Below are 21,112 nucleotides of genomic sequence, written 5' to 3'. Positions count from 1 at the left end.
TCGGGCCCTTTACAGGTCCCATGGCCATGGTTGACATTTGATTTCCTATGTGTAACAATCGCGAAAACCTAAGAACACGACATGTAACAGATATGTTACAATAATAATAATTTTTTTTTATTTATTTATAGAACATTTTTTTATGATACCATGTGATGGGACGAACAAATCGTGCCCCTTTTTTATAATATCATATGACGGAACGAACGACTCGTGCGCCTGAAGGTAAGCTACACGACTGTCTATAACAGTTACAGTGCCACTCAGAGCTTTAAATCGCAAAGATCTGAGGTGCACTGCCACTGCGCCTGTCACCCTGAGACATTATAAGATGACAAGTCCCATGTGCCTGTGATTTCACCAGCACCCTTACCCTTCAAAACTGGAACTCAGTAACGTTCACATTACTGCTTGGCGGCAGAAACAGGTAAGGTGGCAGTACTTCATTGAACGAACTCTTTCACAAGGAGCTCTACTGCATCTGGATGGTTGTTGAGTGGTTGTAGATTTTGCGTAAACAAAAAATATGTGTGTTAGCAATAAGGTTTTTTTTGAATGTCGCGTGATGAAGCTCATTTAAGGCGTAGCGCACGTCACCGACAAGCTCCGTCGGCCGACACGCTTTGCACGTGATAAACTAGCTAGACAGCTACGATACAACTTTGTGTGTAGCAGATAGTAACAAAATAGTGTAAAATCCACAAAACTCGGCAATAACAAAGTAATTAACCGCAACTATTGTTAATAAGAATACGGCTGTGTAATGGGTCAACTTGAATGGGTAGACAAATTGTAAGGCTTATACCTCCAATACTATTTGTACGTAACTAAATATACATTCAGTTGTTTATGGACGGCAACGTTTGCGGCTAGAGTATTCTCATTTATGGGATGCGTTCAACAGGCTCGCGAAAGTTTGTTCCGCCAAACCACCCGTTTCCGTTCCGCATTCGCAAGGGTCTACACTACAACGTAACATTCATTATGTTCCCTTACGTAGATACAGGTAGGGTGGGAATTTGAAACTTTTCCATGACTACAATGTTAATTATTGTTGCAAGTTTCGTTTTATTTTAAAATAAATTTGATTTTAACAACACACAATGTAGGAAAATATGTGAATCATTTCAAAAAGTTAGTAATATTAAGTATAAAATATCAGTTCATCAAGAGTTATGTATCTGGCCTATTGGTTTTGGTTCAATTATATTTTTTACTTCATATTATTCTTTCATTTCTGTCATTATCCTTTTCGATGGCGATAGTACACTGCAATTACCAACTACACGCGATGTATACAGTGGTAATGTTGGAGGGCAGGTCGGAAGCCTGTTCCCGCTCCACTGAAAGCAGGCAGACGTTAGCGTAGCGTGAGTGACACGTCCTTCCGCCACAGCTTTACATACAACTACCTCACTATCCAGTTACGACACGTTTGGATATCAGCTTGGCGAACAGTAACAAAAATCGCAATGTGCTATTTTGGAAATACACGTCATCTCCTCGTCATCGCTGTTCTCAGATAACCGCAAATCCCACGAAAGGGAAAGCAATCCGCCTTGATATATCTAAAGTACATAAAGCGAGATGTTGTATCTCGTGTAAAATGAAAGTCGTGTCGGGAGTCCTACGCTCTAATAAATATGGAGCTCGAATGCGACCCTAATCGAGAAGGCAAAACGGCAACAATGCAAACAGGCGTGGTATCAAACAGTCGAGCATACAAACACATTAAAGGGCGTCGAACAAACGACGGCTAATAATTATCTATATAGGTAAATTGAGAGTACCCGAAAAAAATGGTATCAACGTAAATAAATGAGATATTTCATTGTTCTTTGTTTCAGGGCCGGGCGGCAGCTGGCCGACGGGAAATGTGGCTTATCTGACAGCGCACCTTTTGTCGCTAGGTGTTGACCCAATTCAAGAGGTGCATAACCGAGCCTCATTGTCGTCTTCAATAGGTTTAATTGGAATTTTGAAAATAATTGCAGAATTGGTCTAGACCATTCATTGTAATCAATTGCGTGATAACCACATTACAGGCGTGGCCTAGTGTGGTTATCAGACTTTATAACATAAGTACATCTTGATCTGATAAAAAAAAGTCAATTGAAAGTTTTGTATAATAAATATTTTTAACTGAAATATTTTGTTGACCTCATTTTAGAAGCATTGTAGTTCTCATAAAATGTTACAGCGAATAATTGGAGCTTTGCTAGTTAATGGCAGCGGAGGAACACAAACGCGATGTTAATTTGCGGTGGAACACGAAACTGGTTTCAGTTCTGTGCGCATTTGCAAATGGTGCGGCATATTCACGCGATTAAAACGGCAAACTTCTTCGAGGCCGATCGCCAGGCGCGATAGGTCGCAGGGTCAAAAATAGCGGAGCGGGGGCCGTGCCTGGCGCCACCCAGCGCCGCTCAATGTCAACTTTCAATCACGGGCGGGCGGAAGCTCGTGCGCTGCCGTTACGGTCGTTACGGGCTACGACACTGCAGCCCTTGTGACAGTACACAATTACAGCATTTAAAATATCAATTTAGAATTTCTTGCAGTGCAATACAAATAAAACCTAAGATTTGTTTTAGGGAGTACTTCAATACTCTTGCAAACGCCTTCTAGATCCGTGACTGGCGGCGCAACACCGCAATTATTATTTTGCCCTTTTTTACGACGACGCCGCGCCTCCCTTGTCTCTGCGACGTTTACATTCTGTCAAGTTAAGCCTCTCGTTGCCGAGTACCGTCTGACAGTGTAGTCACTCTTCCTGCAGTTGACATTAATAGTGTTTACCGTGGAAGTGAATTTGTGACCCTGTTAACACTTAATAATTATTAGAAGGAATCTAACTTAAGAGTTATACAGTGCACATTGAAATTAAAAAACTATTTCAAAGGTAAAGAAAATTACATTTAAAATAGCCTATTGGTTACCCAACTACTAATTCATAAAACAGATTTTTGAATAAGTAAGAAACTCTTTGTTAACAACAAATACTTACACATATAATTTATCATTTACAATATTTGTTCAAAAGCATCATAGGTAGAAGGAACCTGAAGAAGTGATATGGGTCACTCCCATGATATTACGTCGACCACAACTTATCATGAAACTTATTTCTTTACCTACTTAACACAAATTACATTTTCGTAAATGTACCCCAGTCAAAGAACGTAAATTTTTTTACACTTATCTCTATGAGACATTTGCGGCCCAGATTGCAAATTGCTTTAATAGCACGCGTTTGCAGTATAAAGATTCTATTAATGCTGGGCGCATTTCCCCAAAGTAAAATGCCGTGTGTGATCAAACTGTAAAGTAGCTTAAATAAACCAATCTAGAGGTTTCGAAGTCTGAAAGTTTTCGTATTTTTTTTATTGCTTATACTGCTGAGTTGAGCCGTTGCGACAACTTAGTTATTTGTGGAGCCCATTGCTTTTTAAACATTTCTTAGCAAGTAAAGCTGAAGATTAAAAATTGATCCGTAAATACAGGTTCTAATTTTAATTTATAACGATATGTTCATCTCTATTATCAATGAAAATGGCATTTATTGTGTTCCCAAATATTTTTTGTTCTAGATTAATAAAAACATGGTACTGTTGTTACTAAAACGAAAAACTATTCGAAAACATAATATATGATACATAAAAATTTTAACAAATCACATGTTACGTTTCTAAGAAACAATGATATTTTATGATACCAGGTGAATTCGTAAAATTTTAAAAACATTATTAAAGTTGTAATTCCTCCGTTTAAAGTATAAACCAGAACATAAATAAAACTTTTATTACTTTTTGCTTTAACCTTTTTGCCCTCTCTGTTTACATTGCTGCGAGTAAAGCCTCTACGTGCCAACAGTCGCTTTGTCAAGCGACGAGCGACATTAGCTCGACCCACTGTCAGATAATTTGGAAACCAAATAGAATAATTCCCCGCTCTATTTGTCTCACCAAAACAGTGATAAAATTGAAGTTGCAACCCAGGGTTACTTTCATTTTACATACCAAAATAGTTCACAAAGGGGGAGTACTGAATCTGTAGCCAAAATTCATGGAAGAGTGGCAAGTTGTTTCGGAATGACAGATTGCAGTAAGTACAACATAACACGCAACACGAAGTTGGTGACCTTTGTCCATGATTGGAGAAGCCTTCACCTTAGTTTGAAGGTCATCCTCGACATGTCAATTAAGATCATCAATGAGCGGACCAGCACAGGTGTCTCGTCGCGCGCCGTTTGCTAGCCCATTAAGCAAATAACGAGCCCGCAGGATAAACTTAGAGGCAGTAAAGTTTATTAATGGCTCGATTACAAGCTCGACCCGAGGTGGAAAGAAGTGCTATCAATCAGTCAGGTGCGCGACGGCAACGGCTGCTATCCCCTCAGTAACGCTAATAACAAAATTCCGAAGCCCCTGTTTGTTTCTCTGGAAGGGGTGAAGATGAATATCCCAGGAAGATGCTATTCGGTTTCGTAGTAGGCACGAGTGTTTTCTTATTTGAATAAAGTTTTTCAAGCACTGCGCGAGCATATTGAGTCGTGTAATTTAAATCTAATTTTAACCGACTTCAAAAAAAGGAGGTTCTCAATTCGACAGTACGTGTTTTTTTTTTTTGTATTTATGTTACTCGATAACTCCGCATTTGTGAACCGATTTTAATGATTCTTTTTTTGGAGGAAAGCGGGTTCCTCAGATGTGGGCTCATTTAAATTTGAAGAAAATATTCCACCTCTAAGGGTGGCAAACTAGATGATGAATGACTTGATGTTAGTTTTTTTAGTACTTCTTACTGTTTTGTTTATATCGGGTAGACACTATGCAGTATTTTTTAACGTGGATTTTAATTAGAGCGAAGATTTCTGATAAAAAGACTACGAAAAAACATCTCTGAAAAAGCACGATAGGCACATGCCAAAAATCTGAGTAAGCACAGGAAAGTACTATGGAAGCAGCAGAGCGCGGATAGCCTCTGTCCGAATGGCTCAATTACAGTTAATTCGCAGCGTACACACATTCGGCGCTAGGTTAGGTGCATGCATGTGCGGCGTACACATTAATGTATGTAAATGCATGCGACCGGCCGCGGCCGCCTGCCGACGCTCACAATATTGCGACATTAAACGGAATATGGCCGACGAGACGGACATTTTGGACAAAAGTCGACATTTGCAAATGTTATCTCGCCACTCATCTGAATTTAACAGTGTTTTCGAATTATCAGCCGCAAGTTTCAGGGTAGTTATATCTAGGTTGGAAATTGTACCTAATACTCTATGTAAACCATTATTTATTGTAGTATCTTCAGTCCAGTCTGTTGTCTGATGAGATGAGCGTCGTTCAAGATAATAAGACAAGCTGGACAAGTTAAATGAGGCGTATTTTCCTTCTTATGAAGTCAAAACACCTTGTTTGTCTGACTATTGTCATGTATTATTTATTTCTTCAAGACTTTTACGTTATACGTGTTCTTGTCGGTACCCTCGTAAAGAGCAATGTCCTGAATAGTGTTTTTCTCTTTAACATTCAGAATTTCGAGTTGGCAATAACATTAAATTCTTAACAGCCGTCATTATTTATCATTACGGATTTAAGATCCCATAAAGTATGGAGATATTCGCAAATGACAATAATTATCTATTGTAAAAAGGAACATTCCACCGCACCTATTTATTTGTGCAGGAAGTCATGACGGGATTTACGTCTGGGTTAGACGATCTTTTGGTCAATTAGTTTTAATGCTGATCGACTCAGTTCCAGTTCCCACTTAGTTCCTTGCAAGTATTATTTAATTTATATTTATTATTTAACTTAAGTTTGTTCTACAATAGGAAAATGTACTTAATATTTAAACTAATATTTTTTTCATCGTGAAATGATCCTTACAAGATACTGAGTCATTCAGCATTAATGCAGCAGCCTCAGTGGCCGAACGGAACCATGCCGGATTGCCACGCAGAGGTCCTGGGTTCGATTCCCAGGCCGGGAGAAATATGTGTACGGCCTACATTAATTTACCTCGTGAGTTTGGGTGTTTATTTGCAAACTTTACAGCTTTTTAATTTTCGTTTACAATCATAATAATATACGTATATAGCCAATAACAAAGTTTGTCATATTACATTTTAATTATAGCGTTACTTTATCTAGCGTTAATCTATAGCCTAATCGAAAAACAAACATGTTGAAAATTTACATTAAGTTCTTAAATTAATGGTAATCTACATATTATTAAAGTATTACATACAAATATAACATTATTATTATATAAATTATAAAGGTGTAAGTGTAAGTATGTTTTAGTGTTGTGTGTGTTTGTGTGTGTGTGTGTGTGTGTGTCTGTGCTGTTTGTTTGATAATTATTGTCTTCTAAACTGGGGGTGTTCCTTCAATATGTTTAGAAATTGAGTGCGGTTTAAATGGAAGATGTCCACGTCTCTAAATCTATCCTCATAAGTGCGCACTATTCTTTGCAAAACAGAGTGTTTTGCGTAATTCGAACGGGCTAAGGTCGTACACAAGGAGTGCATATGCCTCGTGCGTTTTGGACAGGCACACAGACCAATGCAAGCCGTTAATTCAGGACAATCCAATACGGAGTTAACCACGTCATATAGATACTTCATGTCAGACAACAGACGTCTAACTTCGAGAGAATCTAGCTGATAGAAGTTAAGTCTGTCGAAGTAACCATCTTCCCTTTTGAGGCGGTAGTGCAATCTACGTGTGAAACAACGCTGCACGGATTCTAACTGGGCTATATGAGTCACATAAGACGGAGACCATATAGGGGCTGCGTACTCCATCACGCTCCTGACATAAGCAAAATACAGCTTTTTTAAAGATTCAATTCTTCGAAAAGATTTAGCACTTCTATGAAGAAATCCTAGCATTCTGTAAGATTTCTGAGCAATGATAATGTGTGTGTGTGTAATTTGTGGTTGTCTGTATGTGTCCACGGCACCCGCGATACAGGGGTTTCCCTAGTGAGGGGTTATGTGTTGCGTTTTTATCATTATTATTAAAGAAAATTGTCAATATTAAATTGTCAAAAAAATCTGCCCCCGTGTCCGAACGGTTACCATGCCGGACAGCCACGCAGAGGTCCCAGGTTTGATTACATTTATTTCTCTCGCAAGTTTGGGTGTAAATTGTGGTTGTCTATGTATGTGTCCAAGGCACCCGCGACCCAGGGTTTCCCTAATGCGGGGTTATGTTAAATGTGTGCGTTTCAAAAAAATATAATATTCGTTTTTATGGACAAGTTACCCTTGACAAAAAAAATTATTAAGTCAATTTTATTTCTCAAAAAATATTTTATGGGCTATTAGACAGTTTCCCTGTATTTCCTATGGTTTCGTATTTCCCCATACTGTCCCAGTTAAAAAAAATCACTCAGTATAGTGCTATAATTCACAAAAGTAGACAAAGGCTATATGATCTTTACGATGAAAGGATAACTTATAACACTAGTAAGAGTTTTAATGATTTTGTTAGGAAATATTCGAAAATGTTTAAACGTGTTTGTGTTGCAGCCACGTTTATAAATAATAAAATAAAAAGCAGCGCGAATGTAGTAAAAACGACTTGGAATATTATAAACAGCGAAACTGGAAGGGTCAAACCTCGTAACTTGGATTTTCGACTAAGATTTAATGACAAAATTGTAAACACAGACGCAGAAGTTGCTAAAATATTTGAAAAATTTTTTTACTGACATTCCAATTTTGACTAAGTCGTTAAATTCATCTCCCACCGCCGCTGAATCCTTACTAAAAGAAAATAATGCGGTTAGTATCACTAATTTAAGGTTCCGTCATGTATTTCCAAACGATATTGTTAAAGCCTTTAAGTCTATAAACATAAAAAATACTGCTGATCTTGATGGTCTTTCAGTCAGAGTAATTAGTTCTATAGTTGATTGTATTGCGCCTTACTTAGCCTGTGTCTGTAATAAATGTGTTGATGATGGGGTCTTTCCTGACCTCAAGACGCAAAGTAAAGTTATTCCACTTTTCTCTCTCTCATCTGGTAGTATTTCTGACCCCACCAATTTCAGACCTATATCAATACTACCAACTCAATAAAATATTTGAAAAAATTATTCTAAATCAGATGTGTGCACATTTTTATAGTAATAACTTAATGTCTCCTAAACAATATGGTTTCACTCGGGGTCGCTCTACAACCGACACTGGTGTCGAGTTGATTAATCATATATTTGATGCATGGGAAGTCTCACATGATGCTATTGGTGCATTCTGTGACCTTTCCAAGGCTTTTGATTGTATGCATCATGATACACAGGTCAGGAAACTTCGCCATTATGGTGGCGGGACGTGATCTCGACCTTCTTAAATCGTATTTGCGTGGTAGGGTACAGAGGGTCGATGTTAACGGTACGAGATCATCAGGGTCTGCAATTAGCATGGGTGTCCCTCAAGGTTCAATTCTAGGCCCATTTTTGTTTTTAGTTTATATTAATGACTCACCTAGTCTTATGGAGGGTATAAAACATGAGATAGTATTGTTTGCTGATGATACTTCTTCATTATTTAAAGTTAAAAGGAACCAATGTTCCTACGACGATGTGAACAATGCTATATCTAAAGTAGTTGATTAGTTTGCTGTTGATAACCTACTTCTTAATTAGAAAAAAACAAATTGTGTGAAATTTACATTACCCAATGTTAGAGAGACGGTTACAAACATTGTAGTTAGAAACAAAAAATTGAATCTTGTGGATACAGTTGTATTTCTAGGTATAACATTAGATGTTAAATTGGAATGGGGTCCTCATATAAGGAAGTTGTCAACGGCTCTGCAGTGTACGCGATTAAAAAAATAAGGAAACTTTCAGACTTCGAAACATCTAGATTGGTTTACTTCAGCTAATTTCACAGTCTAATGACATACGGCATTTTGCTTTGGGGTACTGCCGCCGATATCAGTAGAATCTTTGGCCTGCAGAAATGTGCAGTTAGGGCAATTTACAATCTGGGCCCCAAAGTATCTTTGAGAGATAAGTTTAAGGAAATTAACATTCTTACACTAACCTCACAGTACATTTATGAAAATGTAATTTATGTTAAAAGGAATAGTAATTTCTTTATGAAAAATAGTGACAGACATAACATTAATACGAGGAATAAAAATAAACTAGCTTTTCTTGATAGTGGTCTTCACAAAGTCAAAAAATTATTTAAGGGGCAATGTATTCGCTTCTATAACAAGATTCCGGTTGATATACAAAATTTGCCTTTCACGAGGTTTAAAACTATAGTGAAACAAAAACTTTATACTAAAGGTTATTATACAACTTCTGCATACTTGCATGACAAAAATCCGTGGTAGTCTCGATCTCTGATGTTTCAAATAAAAAAAATAAATTGTAAATGTTATTTACAAAGAGCAACCCCTAGAGTTTCTTGCTCATTCTTCTCAGGGGAATCTGCCTTAAGAATGAGCGGTAGAGTTTAACCATTGTGACGATTCCAAGTGTAATAATGCTTACCTATGAAATAAAGATTATTTTGAATTTGAATTTGAATATGAGATCTTCTGAAATATTTTTTTTGGCGGTTAACGCAAAAATTTTATAAAAGTAAGTGGGATATAGAATTTGTTTATTCACCACATTGCTTTCTCTTCTGAGATTTATCACATAGGTAGTTGACGCGTAATATAAAAACAATGTGGGAGACGTTAAAATACTCTATTTGTCAAAAACCTGGAGAAAGTATGAGAAAAAATAACATTTTTATTAGTTGTAACACTTTCTACTACAAGGAGAGTCTTATAACAAACAGTATTTGTACAAGTTATTTCGGTTGCCCCATAACAAAACCTAGTAAGTGCTTTAGACAATATTTTACAGGAGCTCAAGAACAGAAATCAAAATCGCTCTTAAAGTTTAATGTAAAAAAATAATAGTATAGGTTACCAATCAATGAATATATTGATATCACAACAATGATTGCAACTTATATATACATACTACATATTTTATACTTTAATCAACTTTAAATATATATGTAACATAAATTACTGTTAGAATCAAAACACAATATAAGCATTTGCTAGGTGTTTGGTTTAATTATTGCTTTACAAAATTTGGAATAAATTTTGATTTTGTTTAACTAATTAATTAATAAAACGACAAAGATTTTCAGTATTAGTAAAGTTCCACTATCCGTTAATTGCCAATTCGAATACCTAGTTAGTCACTTTGTAACTACTTTTTAAACCCAGCAAGTGTTAAGTACTGTGTGTCAAATATATCCAGTATATACAACAACAAATCAGGCAAATGGACTTTATATCACTTTTAAATATCAACTCTCGTTTGCATTGAAATCACAAATTAGAAAGCTGAAATAGTACAGTGCCAACAACTGACCAGTGTGTGTACATCTCCGTATATTCCAAAAATATTCTGTATTTATTGTGATAAACGTAATAATATCTCTAACAATGGGTGCTGTCCCATTCGGTGATGTGGGAAAAACAGCAAATAATCGAATTACAAAACAAACGGAGTCACATTTCATCGGTAATTAAATATTAAAAATACTACGAATTTTTCAATTTTCGTCCATTATAGCAAAGCTCCAGTTAAACTGATTTGATTTGAAATGATACAATTGACTCGTCAATTGTTTCGAATTCGATCTGGCCAATCGGAGCGCAGTTGACACCGTAATGATTTGGCAGAATAGTGTTCAAACAAATTAAATGAGATTTCTTCTCTATTTCTGGTTATATACTCGATGGTCAAACACAATACTATGTTTTGAATTGGTTAAAGTGACTTAAAAGTAGTAGAGCTCCTTGTGAAAGAATTCTTCCAGTGTAGGTATTGTCACCTTCCTCTCGGGGCACGGATGTTCGGGAGGTATCTATGCAACGTCGTTGGGAGAGATCCTACAGTGTGTCACCCACATCCTATCCCAACTATCCCAACGACGTGGTGACGACCGTGGTGACTGTGGCTGCGACGAGGATACGGCGCAACATACGCTAGCCCAATGTCCAGCGTGCGATGGAGAGAGGTCAACCTTGGTCTCCGTGGTTAGGAAAGACCTGTCGCTGCCGACTGTAGTCAAATCTATGGTTGACAGCGATAGAAAATGGAAAGCTGTTTCCACATATTACGCTGCACTGATAGGAGCGAAAGAAACGGCGGGGCGGATGAGGGTAGGGAAGTAATGGGAGCACGATTGCGTTCCGGATTTGAAAGGACCCGTACCTGGTGAAATTACAGCATGAGACTTTTCAACCTATGCGTGAAGGTGACGGGCACAGTGGCAGTGCCCTTTGAGCGGCACTACAATTGTTATGAACAGGCGTGACGCTTACCATCAGGCGCACGACTTGTTCGTTCCGCTACGTAGTATCAATAAAAAATAAAAAGATTTTTGGCTAGTCACGAACCAGACTAGGGGTCGTATTCCAGAACTCTACTCAATGCTCAAGTCAGGATTGCACAGGAAACACGACCCTAATGACAGGGACTTGTGTATGATTTCGAGTGCTTTAAACCATTCTCAAATCCTGACTTGAGCATTGAGTAGAGTTCTAGAATACGACCCTAAGTTTGTTTACTTAAATGTATCTTTTTATAAGTACACGAAGTCACGACGTGAAACATAGAGATTGTTTCTTTTTTTGTATTACCAGTGACAGGACGAACAAGTCGTGCGTTTGGTGGTAAGCGAGACGACTGTTCATAGCAGTTGTAGTGCCGTTCAGAGCTTTAAATAGCAAAGATTTAAGGGGCACTGTCACTGCGCCCGTCACCCTGAAGCATAAGTTGACAAGTCCCATGAACTTGTAATCTCACCAGAACTCTAACCCTTTCAAACCGGAACACAGTAATGCTCACATTACTGCTTGGTGGCAGAAATGGGTAATGTAATGGTACTTCCCTGGACCAACTATATCAAAAGGGCTGTACTGCTACTAAAAAAAAGTGTGCAAGTTTCAACGGATAAACCCATTAATGAATTTATAAAATAGAATATTTCATTAAAAAAATAAATGTCAAAAGTGATTCGTGTTAAAAATGGGTACCAGGTCTTTTATGAAATATTTGTATAAACAGCAAACATAATTATGTGTTGGTAACTTAAAAGGCGAATCATAAAATACCAAATGCAGATGTTTTGGTAAATCAACAGACCATAAAACAGTGACGTCACAAAAAGGCGGATTGATTTTTTTTTGTCGTGGTATATAATTATTTTACTTTAACAAATTAAACGTTATTTGATGTATCGATAGCGTCAATGCTTTGGATTCAGAAGACGAAATCAGTGTTGGTTTGTTGCTAACACTGAGGATGATTATATTATGTGATTATAGTAAATAGCGAGACCTGTACCCCAACTACGGTGGGGTCGGGCTCTGCATCGGCGGCGCGTGGGCGGACTTGGTTACGGGGTGTGCTTATGCTCTTCAGTAGTACAGCGGTTAGTACTATGGGCGCTTGACAAGGAGATTCCGGGTTTATATTTCCGATTTGGGCCAGGAAACGAACATTTCTAAGTTGGTCTGGGTGTTTTGGGTATTGCTCTCAGAGTTATCATTTTTCTGGTATTCATAACACAGGAAATTCCCTAATTTGAGACTTGGTGTGATTGTCTGGCATTATTATTTTTTTCCCTAAAATACCTCTGTTTGGTATAACTTCCAAGAAAAAGTAATCCAACAGAGAGACGGTCGAGATAAAACAACGCTATAAGTTTCTGATTTCCACTACATCGGGAAGCATGCCTTACATTTTGAACAATTTTGAGATCCTGTACTCGTACTAGAGCTTTCGTATACTATATACATACCTACGTACGATGGCGTGCGGACGTTTCGGTCTTCGCCCTCCACTGGACCTCAACCTACTGCCTCGGCGCTTGACTTTATTAAAAAATAAAAAAAAAGCTCCTTAAAGGCGGCCATATTTAAAAACTGCAAAAATATATTTTCACCACAAATTATTATCTGGCAATCTTAGAAATCTTTTTATGGCAATTTTCAGCCCGCGCAAAGCAAATTTTTTTAACAGTCATTTATATTGAAAAAATGAACTTTTATATGGCGGTTATATCGAAAATCAGCGGAAATGATATTTTTACCAAATTATGATTGAGATATTATGGCGATTTTCAGTCGGATTACATTTTTTTAACTTTTTTTTTCTGCTGCCAAAAGACGCTTGCATGGCAGCCACATTGAAAAGTTGTGAAAAATAAATTATTATCAAGCAGTCCTAGACACCTCCACATGCCAATTTTCATAGAGATCAGACCTATTTTTTTCTGCCGCCGACGAACGCTTGTATGGCGATCATAGGGCCGCCATTTTTATTGCCCGAATTTATGGGGCCCGAGATGGAAGGCTCGTCTGGTGTTCGGCGAGCCTTACATTTGGAGTCGGGGGACCGTTGTGTCTCCCTTCTCAGGGAGGGGCTGCGCTGGGCGCGGCCAGCCGCTGGTGGAGGCGCGGACGAGCGATGGCGTATCCGTGCCTCTACCTGTAGCGGAGAGGAGGAACACCCCGGGGTTTGGTGCGGTCGGGTATAACACCGACTCTGCGCCCGCAGGGTCGGGGTATCTGTAAGCAGATTCCCTCGAGTAATAATAATAATAAACAAGCCATTTTTATTGAAAAAAACGCGTATATGGCAGCCATATTGAAAAATGGCGAAAAAAAACTTTTGACCAAATTATTATTAAGGACTCGTATAGACCAATTTTTTGCCGGATCGAAGCAAGTTTTTCTCTGGCCGCCATTTTGAATTCGCCATCTTGACTTTTTTGACACAAGCTGTTGACCACTGTTACCCTCTGCGACATTCATTTTTGCAGCACCACCTACCTATCTATAATAGTTTCCGCGATAGAAAACTTAAATTTGTATGCCGGCCATCTTGCTTATCTAAACAAGTAACATAATATAATAATGTATTAGGTTATTATATAATTAATTAGTTTTTTCATTTGCTGTTCATATTTTTTAATAGGAACACGACTATGCAACCACGTCTAAACGTACCTACAGTTGCGAGCGAGAGGTGAATCTCTAATGCTTATAGTCTGCTTCCTTTGCAAGAGGAGAGAATTTCACAAAGGAGTTCTCCGCCTGACTGGCCAGATTTGATAATCTACTATAATTTCAGCGTGAATTATGAACTTCACCATAAAGTAGATATTATATTGCCCCGTCAACACAGCATCATTTTAAAAATATGTGAATTATAATATTCTGTGAACACAGGACTTGACGGAGTGGCAACTAGCGCCCCCTATGGGGTATCGACGAAACCTCTCGAAACAGCGGTCATTTCATTGTTTATCAAGCTACCATTGTCATGGTGATTCACTTCACTTAGCAATCACCACTCAAATAATTTACGGATTTTACCAACGCACATAATATCATATTTATGCTGCCAAAAATGGTCTAGTTAAGTTACGCTTACAGCCATTACGACTCTACAAACTGTCGTAACAAATCGAAATGACAAAATCAATGACCAGCACAAAAAACGTGCTCTCTAAACACTACAAATTATCTCAAAAGTCCACCCACGTCTTTTCCTTTGTCTCGCGATCTTATTCAGCTCTACGTTCCACTTAAAAAAGCTAAAACGACTGAAATTGAACATCGTACGTGATGCCAGAGAGGTTATGTTCGCGACAAACAAAAATACTAAGGCGTTTACCTCGTTCAGTCTGCTATCCGGCGTTGAATATCACTGTAAAACCGCACAGTTCTTTCACATCAATGCAATAATATTAATTTTAGTTAAAAACCCGGTTTGCATCACAGAAATAACAAAATAAAACGGAAAACATTGAAAGCGGACAAGAAGCGCGACACGAAACGGCAAGCTAAGCAGCAGCTGACTACGAATGGCCGAACGACATGACCTTGTACGAGCGCCGGCGTTCGTTTAATTTTCACGATTTTGTTGACGTTTGTATAAGTAATACTGTTGTTTTGTTGTTTGCTAAAAATATAAAGTTAGAAATAGGCGGTCGCATGTGCTTGGAAACAGTTTTACTAGAAATCGGCAACAATTAATACTTTGGTATTAAATTCTTTATTCATATTTTCTTAACTTTATAACTATTTATTCTTTTAGATTATCACTATATTTTTGCTTATATGTTTTATTTTATTTTATGTGTAATAAAATAAAAATAAATTTACTGGAACGTCGGTACAAGTTTCATCTTTAGGGTGCGCAACGTGGAGGAGTGGTGTGAATGCGCACCAGCGGGGCTTGAACCGCGTAGCCCTCTAGCGGACATATTTTGAATTATCGATTCCCCGCGTGCCGCTTGCCTCCCGCCATTGACTACGTTCAGTAATTGGTTTATGTAGCTCGTTCGTAACATGAATTCAAATTTAGCGCGCACTGGGGCTCTCGAATGAACAGAGTAGTGTTTCAGAATTTGCACGGGTAAATTACCCGTTTCAGATAATAAAATCTAATAATATACTACGCAAGTTTGTTTTTCTCGGCTCCTGTATTTGGTAAAACAAAATGTGTATAGTACAAAAAAGTGTTTGTTCGAAAAAATTGGGAATAAAATATTTTATTAGCGTAGAGTGCGCGGAAATACTCTATGTTTGCGTAAATAAACGTAGACAGATAAAATAAACAAGTATTGCGTCATTATTTTTAACCGATTTCACAACAAAGAGCTCTCATTCGACTGTATTTTTTGTATGTATGTATGTTACACGATAACTCGGCATTTGTGAACTGATTTTGATGATTCTTTTTTGTTGGAAAGAGGTAGACCTCTGTAGTGGCCCCATTTAAATTTGAAGAAAATATTCCACCTCAAAGCCTGGCAAACTAGGGAATGAATGACTTTTGAGGTCGGTTTTTTTAGTACTCTGTACTGTGACTATAGCATATAAAATTATGGTTTCATACATTTTACCTGTATGTAATATATATGTATTAATCATTTGTTATGTGTTGTGTGCGTTATACCAATTGTTTTTTGTGAAAATTTTTAGTTATGTTTTGGTCTAAAATATGTCAGTTGAGTTTTATCAACTGTTTGTTTAGCTGCTTATATGACAATAATAATGATCACTTATTCAGATTCTGTTTACGTGGTAATCTAAAACAAAGATGAATTATTTTCTTCCGGAACTAATTATTCCACATATTCGACTTTTTTATTAGCGTGATAACTGTTTGCACGGCATGAAATCGTAACACAGAAATATCTTACAGCAGAGGCATCGTTTGTGTGAAAAACTATCTGGCTTACAACTTCTTTTAACAGGAGTTAGTTTTGTCAATTCACGACTATCGCACTGTTTTTTTTAAAATATTTATGCATTAACTCTTAGGCTGGTATTAGACGGGCAGCATGCGCGAAGTCGATATAATAATGTAATACTGCGTACAAATGAGAGTGACTGCAAGCAGTTTTTGTTGATTGTTTTAAGAACTTATAAAACGTAAAACAAATCCGTCGAGAACCGTTTCACCAATCAAGTTTTTATTTTACCACTATGTTCACCGTCTATCCTTTTCATGTTACAAAAATCAAGTTGTTTCAGCAGACAAAAAAGCCATATATCCTTTTAAGAATGTCAACTACTGCTTTTGATTCACAGACTATTGTTTCTTTTCGACTGTAGTTGAAATCTCGACTGTACGCAGTCGAAGTTCCGACTGCATGTCATTGATCACAATGAGTATTCATTAACTGTAGATACGTAGTCCGACTGTTAGTAGCCTTAGTTACTTGATTTGTAGAGCGAAAAATATATCAAAAATATGATATTAATAGTCAATTCCATGCACCTCTATTTATTTATTACCTAATATATTACGATGTCTTTATAAAAATATGTACCTACGTATCAAGACGACGAATCCTTATTTAAAATAAGCAGAATTTCGTGTTCCTGTTTGCGCTTGTTGAGATGAGCTTGTGTACAATGGATGATTTGCATAAAAAAGTTTTTATGTTATTGTTATGAAAATTACTATAATCGCAATAACAGTCAAGATTGGACCCATCAACATACAAGACATAAGTAAGTTTGTCGGACAGTTCTTAAACGACACAAAAAAAAAATTGAGGAGGTTATCAATTCGACAGTAAGTTTTTTTTGTACGTGTGTTACGCGATAACTATCTACAAGTAATTGTAAAAGTAGTGGTAAACTAGGGGATGAATCCGGTTTCGCGCACTTTCCGGTAACCGATTTCAATAATAATTGGCAAACAAATTTAATTCCACGCACTTTTGAGGTCGGTTTAGAACTCTGTACTGAGATTATAAAAATAAAAAAACGGTCTCAACTTTCGTATGCCTCCTTGCATGTGTGCTTATTGTGTTATAAGCTTAATTTATACCGTCTTAGAGTGAATAAATACCTCGTACGTGATATTTATGTAAAGTTTCAGGATGAAGATGAAAGTGTACATTGTAAAACAAAAATAAAAATAAAAATTATATAGATATAAAATATAAAAAAAAATGTAAAAAAAAATATTTCTGCATTTAAGCGGTAATGTGAGCATTATTGCGTTGCGGTGTAAAACGGGGTACCAGGTAAGGTATATGCGACTCTACAATTTCCATTAATTCACAGACCTATGTATGTCCAGAGACTGATTTTATATGTGATAATTAATCTACATAATCATTTTAGTGACTTTTTTATCTACAACAATTGTTTTTTTTTTATCATTTATTGTAACATTTTACACTCTACAGCAGAAAAAGTTTGGGTGAACCAAGAACATTATCTAAAAATAGCTTAAGGCGATTAACACACTGTACCGCGCCTAGCGACAGTGCGCGAGACGCGGGATCACGCGCACGGTAGCGGAGACGCAGAACTGCGTCAACGCGCGGTTTAATCTGCGCGGGGGCAGCGGTCTAACGGCCCCGCGCCACTCAAAGTACTCGCTTTGTAGTTGATCGCCGCAGTGATTGCACATGTAGATGAGATCCTTCTTTAACAAGAATGGTTAATAATACAGAACTCATTCAGGACGCTGCAGTTATACTGTCGATTGTTTTTGTTTGCTCAAATAAAAAGACACCGAAGGTAACATTCAACTTCATTACAAAGATTTAAGAAAATATGAAGATTAATTTTTCAACTACACACGAATGCCAATTAAATCCTTTGATTATTTGTTAGGGAACATCCAAACGACAATTACTGGAATAAACACAAATTGATTAAAAATCTGCGCGGTAGTGCGGAACGCAGTGTGCCATACCCTGCGGTTCGCCGCGCCCCTTCGCGCGGGGGCGCGGTAAAACCACGCGCGTCGCGCTCCCGCGCGGAGAAAAGTTGTCAGTGTGTTCGACGGCGCGTATTTTCCATACAAACTGAGGTACTTCAGTACAACGTTAAAAAACGCAGCTCCGCGCTCCGTCGCGGGGCGCGGTGCAGTGCGTTAATCGTCTAACTCGTACGATGTGACGTTTTAACCTTGCAAATTGAGTGAGAACGGGCGGGTAATATTTATGCACGTATATAAGAACCCCGGCTCCAGACAAAGCCTACTTTGCGTCTTACCTGAATGTACTTATTGCAAATGTCCATATGTTTGTTCTGTGGTCTACATATAGGGAGGTACATTTAATTTACATTTCTTAATACTTGACACATCTGTTGTTATTTTAAGTTTAGTAAATATAACTAGATGCCCATGTGTCTAATGTGTTGCTAGTCAATGAATAACACAGATAATGTTCAGGAGACAATTGTTTACTTTGGTTTTATTGTCTATGTAATAAGCAGTGGTCGGAATTGAGGGAGTCCATTTAGCTGAACTGAAGAATAATGTGGACATTCCATTCTACAAATCCCGTGACTCCTCGAAACTGATTATATATGAATATGCGTAATATTCAAACTGAGCGCTGGATGCGGAGGTCTCGGATCCAGTTTCCGGAAGGAGAAATTTGGGCAATGATCGTTTCTAAATTGGTTCTGGTCTAGGTGTTCTGGGAAGTGCCCCAGAGTGAATTCTGTTGCGCTGGTACTCATAGTACAGGGAGAGATCAGGTAACTGGTGTAGTTGTCTGGAACATTGATAATTAAAATTTGAGCACATTATGTCAAAAAATAATATTGTAGTTGTGTTTCTAGGTACTTCCGTATTTAAATACTTTAGCCATTTAAAAATAAACATGAAGCAACCTAAATTTTGGAATGCTTAGAAAGTAAACAGTAAAAAAAGAAATTTTATACGCATTTATGACGAAAAGGGTATGTCCATACAAAACACCCTCATTTTCGATAACTGGTTATAAGACTTATATGTCCACTTGCACTAAATTTAAGTGTGTCTAAGCATTGCTTAACTTAATAAGACACTCTTAACACAACGTATTAGGAGTGTCTTTTGCAGTGCAAGCATTCATTTAACACGTACTTAAGTTTAGTGCTGAGCGAAATTTATAAATAAAATAATTAATAAAATAAAAAAATAAAATAACTTTTCAAGTATCCCACGATACAAAATTAAACCAAAGAATTTTGAATCGAGATTTCAAAATCAAGCTTGTGGATATTCGTGTAGCAGCAAGTCTAAGCACAAGAACATACAACGACCATTATATTACTACCACATACTCGTACAAAGCGCTCTTCGCCATTATATACAACCTCTTCAACCTACCTATTACACTCAGTACCTATTATCATTTTTAATTTTTGTATAATACATTTTTAAAATTTTTTATAATAATATGACGGGACGAACAAGTCATGCGCTTTCATAATAGCTTGCTCACAGCTTTAAACCGCGAAGAGCTGTGGGACACTGCTATTGTGTCTAACACCCTGAGACATAAGTGGACAAGCCCCATGAACCTGTAATTTCACCAGCATCCTTAACCTTCAAAACCGGAACGCAGTAATGCTCAAATTACTGCTTGACGGCTGAAATATGTAATGTGGTATAGGTAAATACTTCCCGTGACGAACTCTTTCACAAGGAGTTCTAATGCTATCTTTCAATTTTCAATTATCTTTCAATTAGACCAGGTACACTTACTTACTTACTCCGTGGGCTAAGCGACACAAAATGTGTCCGGGCCTCCGAAACGAGAATGCCACTTTCTGCGGTTCTGTGCGATCTTTCGTCAATTGATAGCTTGCAGTTCGCGCAGGTCCGCCTCCACGGCGTCGTTCCAACTATACCTGAGACGTCCAACCGGTCTTCGTCCAGTAGGTCGATCCAGATAGGCTCTCTTCACGTTCAGATCATTTTCCATCTTTTCTTGATGATGTTTGGCTGGGCGACGAGCTCTTTTATTTGAGCCTTACTGCGGACTCTCCAGCTACCGTTCTCCCGTTGGGACAACGGGAGCCCAGGTACAGATGGAGATTAATTAATGTAGCTTCTATCCATTTGGGACAGAATGGGCTAAAAGGAAATTATGTCTAATGTTCAAACAATTTACTACTATAAAATAATTAAAACATAAAGAAAACATATTTGTGGCCAACACAATCCTTTCACGAAAGATGGCTACATAATGCACAGTTTTACAGGGGACAAACCCCGGACGGTCTTGAGATTATTTAAATCTAATAACCAGAGCAATGTTGTTGAAAAGTGGTGAGGTGAAACGGGGAAAGTCCACCGATTTCTTTAAATTATAACTGCGTTTTGTTTCACAGATCGACCAAGAAAATAATCTTGTTCAAAATACATTTGTAGCGAGAAAGGAAATTGTAATGCACAACGATTGTGGAAAGTGTTCTTACCAGCAATTTTAAATGAAATTAGCTTCGAATATTATCCAATTAGAATTACTTAGATAGAAAACGTAAAGTGCAATGGAAAAATTTCATTCGCTATTTAATCTGTGAATTCTCCGCTCCTGTGTTTTCTGAGCACAAGAAACCCTGTTCAGAATTTACATTCATCTAGGTTAAAGTCAGCAATTGATTTTTATTTCCACGAAATGTATTAGTCTTTGTTTCACAAACAGCCCAAAAAATGTTGAAAGAAACAGACTGCCAGGTGCTTTATGCTTGCTGCCTAGGGTTACTTACGAACTTTTTGAATAAATATTGGAACTTTAAACTCG

At 37.5% G+C, this 21,112-nt stretch overlaps 1 protein-coding gene across 2 annotated transcripts in view; it reads right to left on the bottom strand.

Moving 5' to 3' along the window:
- The window catches only part of LOC113237481 (protein muscleblind), a 392,439-nt gene that overhangs the window by 118,810 nt on the left and 252,517 nt on the right, over nt 1-21,112 (bottom strand). Inside the window, exon 1 of one of the 2 annotated variants that reach the window (XM_026473993.1) lies at nt 14,731-14,881. The exons of the other annotated variant lie outside the window; for it this stretch is intronic. The gene's annotated coding sequence lies outside the window, so the exon portion shown is untranslated. Of the gene's footprint in view, nt 1-14,730; nt 14,882-21,112 lie in introns of those variants that run through there. 2 annotated transcript variants of the gene reach the window in all.

Source organism: Hyposmocoma kahamanoa, unplaced genomic scaffold (genome assembly GCF_003589595.1).
Source record: "Hyposmocoma kahamanoa isolate Upper Pololo Valley unplaced genomic scaffold, ASM358959v1 102, whole genome shotgun sequence".
NCBI classification, from domain to species: Eukaryota; Metazoa; Arthropoda; class Insecta; order Lepidoptera; family Cosmopterigidae; genus Hyposmocoma; species Hyposmocoma kahamanoa.
This window is presented reverse-complemented; position numbering and strand designations above follow the sequence as displayed.